Source organism: Meles meles, chromosome 4 (assembly GCF_922984935.1).
Source record: "Meles meles chromosome 4, mMelMel3.1 paternal haplotype, whole genome shotgun sequence".
Taxonomy (NCBI): domain Eukaryota; kingdom Metazoa; phylum Chordata; class Mammalia; order Carnivora; family Mustelidae; genus Meles; species Meles meles.
The window spans coordinates 117460001-117467239 of NC_060069.1; positions in this window are offsets into that span (position 1 = coordinate 117460001).

Consider the following 7239-nt stretch of genomic DNA (forward strand, 5'->3'; position numbering starts at 1 on the left):
AATTCATTGAGAACATTTTGAACATCATCCCTGGTGGCTTTCAGTTCTGCCCTAACATTGTGAACATCATCCCTGGTGGCTTTCAGTTCTGCCCTAATCAATTCTTTTTGGTCATCCATGGCTTTCTCCAACCTAGCTATTGCCTGGATAATTGTTAGCCTGAATTCCTTTTCTGACTTATTGTCTATGCCAATAGCCATTAGCTCAGTTGCGGAAGGTCCATCCTCTGTATTTTTCTACTGTTAGGCATTCCTCCTCCTAGTCATTTTGGTAAGAGATGACTGAACAGATGGATGTATCGACTGTGGTGCAGCCAAGGTGCACCCTGGAACGCTTCTGTGCAATCAGGATTCCCCACCCAAATGAGAGGAAAAAGAAAAGAAAAAGAAATAGAGAAGAAAAAATGAAAAAGAAAAGAAAAAAAGATAAAAAAGAGAGAGAGAGACAGGAAAAAATGGGAAGATAGAAGAGAAGGTTCAACCCACATGGGCCCCAAGGTAACATTTATGAAGTATACCAACAAAGACAGACAAACAAAAAGATTGATAAACGTATATGACAAGAGAAAAAAAATGTATATATATATATATATATATATATATGTATATATATATATATATATATACATATATATATAAAGCAAAAAGAGAAAGAACCTCATCAGGAAGAACCCCAAGTATAGGATATATATATATATCCTATATATATATATCCTATAGATATATAGATATCCTATAGATATATAGATATATAGATATATAGATATATATATATATATTTATATATACTATCAGGACAAACACAAATACACAGAAACGCTGGCAGAAGGAAAAGATGGGAGAGTATTTATAAATTCTCAGTGTGGGCGAGGAAGGTTATTTTGATTCTTCCTGGATGTATCTTGATGTTTTTGTTAAGTGACTCCACTTTCCTAATCTCAAGGGGGATTAAAAATTGGTTTGCCTATAGGGGTAGCATTGATTGGGGAAAGGAAATTACCTTGAAGTTTAACTCTATATGTATTTTAGAAAATAAAAATTAAAAAAGAATAAACTAGACTAAACTAAATTAAAATTTTAAAAAAATTAAAAAAATAGAAAAGCAAAAGCAAAACATGGGTGTATGTATCAAAAAGTTCAGGTTAGAAGGTTATTAAGTAATTTGATGTACTGGACATCTTGCTGTGATGGTAAATAGGTTAAAAAATTATCTATATGTATATATTAAAAAAAGAACCAGAATAGTGGTAAAGAGTTAAAAATAAAAGTTGTATTTATGAAGTAGTGGTGGTTGTTCTCTTGTCGTCTTCTTTTTTTTTTTTTCTTCTTACCTGGTTGGTTTTCTGGGGGAGGGGCCTGCCACGTGGGTTTTCAGACAATGATGTTCCCTGAGTTAGGTCCTCCCGCTCCCCTCAAGGGGGTGGGCTCTGAGGAAACTGTTTTTTTCAGGCTTTTGTTCTCTGGGGGTTTTTATGTTCTTTCATCTGCTTTCTCTTGCCTTGACAGCTTTTGATGGTTTTGGGATGTTTAGAGGAGAGCAAACTGCACCCAGGCCTCCCTCTCAGAGAGAAGTCTCAGAATGCTCTGCAGAGCTGCTGGCAGAGTAGGTTCTGAGTCAGGGTCCCTGGGGATGCAGGATCTCCTCCTTGTACCCAATACCATGGCAGTGGTGGCTGTCTGGGCAGCTCCAGACCGCCAGAGAGGTTCCAAGCAGTGATCGCACACTGAGATTTTCCTGTTATCCCGGGCTGGGATATGATATTATATGTGGACAACCCAAAAGACTCCACTTCAAATCTGCTAGAACTTGTACAGGAATTTAGTAAAGTGTCAGGGTTTAAAATCAATGCACAGATAACAGTTGCATTTCTTTACACCAACAGCACGACAGAAGAAAGAGAAATCAAGGACTCAGTCTGATTTACAATTGCACCCAAAACCATAAGATACCTAAGGATAAACCTCACCAAAGAGGCAAAGAGTCTCTACTCAGAAAACTATAAAGTACTCACGGAAGAAAATGAGCAAGACACAAAGAAATGGAAAAGTGTTCCATGCTCCTGGATTGGAAGAATAAATATTTTGAAAATGTCTATGCTACCTAAAGCAATCTGCACATTTAATGAAATCCCTATCAAAATCCCTTCCTTTTTTTTTCCAAAGAAATGGAATAAATCATCCTAAAATTTATATGGAACCACAAAAGACCTCGAATATCCAGAGGAATATTGAAAAAGAAAGCCAAAGTTGGTGGCATCACAATTCCAGACTTCAAACTCTCTTACAAAGCTGCCATCATCTAGACAGTACAGTGCTGGCACAAGAACAGACACATAGATCAGTGGAACGGAATAGAGAGGCCAGAAATAGACTTTCAACTCTATGGTCAACTAATCTTTGACAAAGCAGAAAAGAATGTCCAATGGAAAAAAGAAGGTCTCTTCAACAAATGGTGTCGGGAAAATTGAACAGCCACATGAATAAAAATGAAACTGAACCATTTCCTTACACCACACACAAAAATAGACTCAAAATTGATGAAGGCCCTCAATGTGAGAAAAGAATCCATCAAAATCCTTTCCAAGAGCACAGACAGCAACCTCTTCCACCTCAGCCACAGCAACTTTTTCTAGGAACATTGCCAAAGGCAAGGGAAGCAAGGGCAAAATAGGGACTTCATCAAGACAAAAAGCTTTTGCACAGCAAAGGAAACAGTTAAGAAAACCAAAAGACGACTGACAGAATGGGAGAAGATATTTGCAAATGACATATCAGATAAAGGGCTAGTGTCCAAAATCTATAAAGAACTTAATTACTATGGCAAGGATTTCTAGTACTGTGTTGAATAGAAGTGATTAGGGTGGCACCTTTGTGTTGTTCCTGATTTTTGAGGGTAAATTTCAGCTCTTCACTGTTGCATAAAATGTTAGCTGTGAGCCTTTTGTATATGGCCTTTATTATGTTGAGATATGCTACTTCTATATTCAATGTGTTGAGAGCTGTTATCATGAAAGGATGTCGAATTTTGTCAAATGCTTTTTCTGCATCTATTGGATGATCATATGATCTTTATTTTTCATTCTATTAATGTGGTATATCACACATTGATTTGTGGATGTTGAACCATACTTGAATCCAAGGGAGAAAGCCCACTGGATCATGGTGTATATGATCCTTTTAATGGATCCTGTTGAATTCAGTTTGCTGGAATTTTGCTGTATATTTTGCTTATGTATTCATCAGGGATATCATCTTGTAGTTTTGTTTTCTTCTAGTATTCTTATCGGGTTTTGGTATTAAGGTAATGCTGGCTTTAAAAAAAAACTTGAGTTTGAATATACTTCTTCCTTTTCTTGGAAGAGTTTCAGGACTGACACTAACTCTTCATTAAATGTTTGGTAGACTTCCCCAACGAAAACACCTGAGCTTTTCTTTGTTGGGAGGTTTTTGATAACTAATTGAATTTTCTTACTTTGTCATTGGCCGGTTCACGTTTTCTATTTCTTAATGGTTCAGGCTTGGTAGATGGTATGTTTCTAGAAATTTATCCATTGGTTTCTTTTATCCAATTTCCTTCCTTATCATTGTTCCTCATGCCTTCTTATAATCCTTTATATATTTGCAGTGTCAGTCATAATGTCTCCTTTTCTTTTTTTTTCTTTTTTTTAAGATTTTATTTATTTATTTGACAGACAGAGATCACAAGTAGGCAGAGAGGCAGGCAGAGAAAGAGAGGAGGAAGCAGGCTCCCTGCTGAGCAGAGAGCCCAATTTGGGACTCTACCCCAGGACCCTGAGATCATGACCTGAGCTGAAGGCAGAGGCTCTAACCCACTGAGCCACCCAGGTGCCCCATGTCTCCTCTTTCATTTAAAACTTTATTTAAGTCCTTTTTCTTTTTCTTGGTTAGTGGAGCTAAAGGTTTTTTGTTTGTTTGCTTACCATTCAAGAAACAAACTTATTTTTACTGGTCTTTTCTATTGCATTTCTGGTGTCTTTTATTTATTTCTGCTCTAATCCTTATTATTTCCTTCCTTTTCCAACTTTGGGATTAATTTTTCTTCTTTTTCTAATTCTTTGAGATTTAATATGAAGTAGTTTATTTGAGATATTCCTTTTTTAATTACACATTGGTCACTCTAAACTTCCACCTAAGAATCATTTTTTCATTATCTTGTATGTTTTAACATGTTGTGTTTTTGTTGTCTAAAGAAGCTTTCTGATTTCGCTTTCATTTCTGCTTTGAGTTCAGTAGTGCGTTGCTTAATTTCCACATATTTGTGGATTTTCCAGTTTTATTAATGTTACTAATTTTCAGTTTCTTATCATTGTGGTTGGAAAAGATACTCAATATGATTCTGCTATTCTTTTTTTTTAATGATTCCAATATTCATAAAATTGCTAAGGTTTACTTTGTGGCCTGACTTATGATCTATCCGACAGAATGTTCCATGTGGCTTGAGAAGTCAGTATATTCTGGTGTTATGAAATAGAATGTCCTGAAAAAGGCTCTTACATTCATTTTCTCTATCATGTTATTCAGTTCTGCTATTTACTAATTGATTATTGGTCTGGATGATCTATCCGGGCCTGAATGTGAAATATTGAAGTTCCCTTCTATTTTGTAATGGCTGTCTGTTTCTCTCTTCATTTCTGTTAATATTTGTGCTATATATTCATGTGCTCCAATGTTGGGTGGATATATGTTTACAACTGTTGTAACCTCTTGATGAATTGACACATTTATCATTATATAGTGACTTCTTTGCTTTCTCTTATTGATGTTGACAAAAATTCTGTTCTACCTGATATCACTGTAGCCATTTTGGTTATCATTCTTATGATTCTAAGTGTATTTTTAAAGGTAAAATGAATTTCTTATCGGTAGCATATTGTTGGATCTTGTTTTTTGTTTCTATTTTTATTCATTCAGCCACTCTGTCTTTTAACTGTAAAATTTAGTCCATTTACATTTTTTTCCCCCTTTTATTAATTTTTTCCGCGTAACAGTATTCATTCTTTTTGCACAACACCCAGTGCTCCATGCAAAACGTGCCCTCCCCATCACCCACCACCTGTTCCCCCAACCTCCCACCCCTGACCCTTCAAAACCCTCAGGTTGTTTTTCAGAGTCCATAGTCTCTTATGGTTCGCCTCCCCTCCCCAATGTCCATAGCCCGGAGAGGGGGAGCGGGCTATAGTCCATTTACATTTAAAGTAATTATTGATAAGCAATGACTCACTATTGCCATTTTGTTCATTGCTTTCTCATTTTTTAGTGCCTTTGACCCTTTCTTCCTCCCTTGCTGTCTTCCTATGTGATTTATTTTTTATAGTCATATGCTTTGTTTCCTTTCTATCTTTTAAGTATCTACTGTAGGTGTTTTGTTGTTGTTATCATGAAGATTAAATAAAACATTTTATAGATCTAACAGTCTATTTTAAATGATAAAACTTCCCTTCAAATTCATATGAAAGTATACTTTGGTTTCTGTTCCCACATCTTATGTTATTGTCACACTTTGCATCTATTTCTATAATGCATCCATTTTTAAAAATTTTATTTTATTTTTTCAGTGTTCCAAGATTTATTGTTTATGCACCACACCCAGTGCTCCATGCAATACATGCCCTCCTTAATACCCACCACCAGGCTCACCCATCCCCCACCCCCCTCCCTTCCAGAACCTTCAATTTGTTTCTCAGAGTGCACAGTCTCTCATGGTTCATCTCACCCTCCGTTTTCCCCCAACTCACTTTTCCTTTCCTTTTCCTAATGTCCTCCATGTTATTCCTTATGCTCCACAAGTAAGTGAAACTATATGATAATTGACTCTCTCTGCTTGTCTATAGTGCATCCTTTAAGAAATTATTGTGTCTGTAGATATTCTTAATATTATTATTTTCTCACTTTTCTACTAGAGATAAAAAATTGTTTACATATCATCATTATAGCATTAGGACAGTCAAAGTTTGGCTACATATTTACCTTTGTAGGTCAGTTTTATACTTCTATATATTTGCATGTTGTTGCTTAGTGTCCTTCCATCTTCTCCTGAACAACTCTCTTTAGCTCTTCTTATAAGGCAAGTCTAGTGGTGATGAAATCCCCTACCTTTTGTTTGTCAGAGAACGTCTTTATTTCTCCTTCAGTTCTGAAGCATAATTTTACCAGGTATGGCATTCTTAGTTGGCAGGATTTTTTTTCTCCCAGTCTTTGACTATATCATTATACCTCCTCCTGGTGTACAAATTTTCTGCAGAGAAATTCGCATATAGCATATGGGGGTTCCTTGGTAGATCACAAGTCATTTTGCTCTTATGACATTCAACATTCTCTTATTGTCTATTACTTTGACACTGTGTTTATAATGTGTCTCAGACTAGTCTTCTTTGGGTTGCTCTTGCTTAGGGTCCTTGGAGTTTCTTGCCCTTAGATATCCATATCTCCCAAGATTTAGGAAGTTTTCAGCTATTATTTCTTTAAATAAGCTTTCAGGCTCTTTCTTTCTTGTCATCTTCCTGAACTCTAGTGAAGCAAGTTTTCATTTACTTCATGATATTGTATCGTTAACATAGACTTTTTTCACTCTTTTTCATTGTTTTTTCCCTCCTTTTTGTTCCTTTAACTGACTTATTCCATATAATCTGTCTCTAATTTTGTTGATTCTTTCTTCTGAATGAGTAACTCTGTTGTTAAAACTCTTTATTGATTTTTTCACTTCTGTCATTTTATTCTTCAACTCCAAGATTTGCTTGGTTAATTTTCATGGACATTATTTTTAAAAATTTTTTTATTAATTCATTTGAGAGAAAGAGTGAGAACACGAGTTTGGAAGGGAGCAGAAGGAGAGGAACAAGTAGACTCCACACTGAATGGCAGGCCTGATGCAGGGCTTGAACCCAGGACATTGAGATCATGACCTGAGACCAAACAGACACTTCAGTGAATGAGCCAACCAGGTGTCTCTATTGAGTCTATTTTTCTATTAAACTTCTAATTTTGCACATTGTTTCCTCATTTCATTTTGTCATCTGTTCTGTTGCATTTCTTTGCACTTCTTTTAGATAATTATTTTGAATGCCTTTCAGGCAAACTATCAAGCTCTATTTCTTTGGAGTCAATTACTGGGTTAATTAGTCCTTTTTTGGTGTTATGTCTGCATGATACTTCATGTTCTGTATAGCCTTACATTAGTGTCTATTGATTTGAGGGAGCAAACACTTCTTCTAGTCATCAC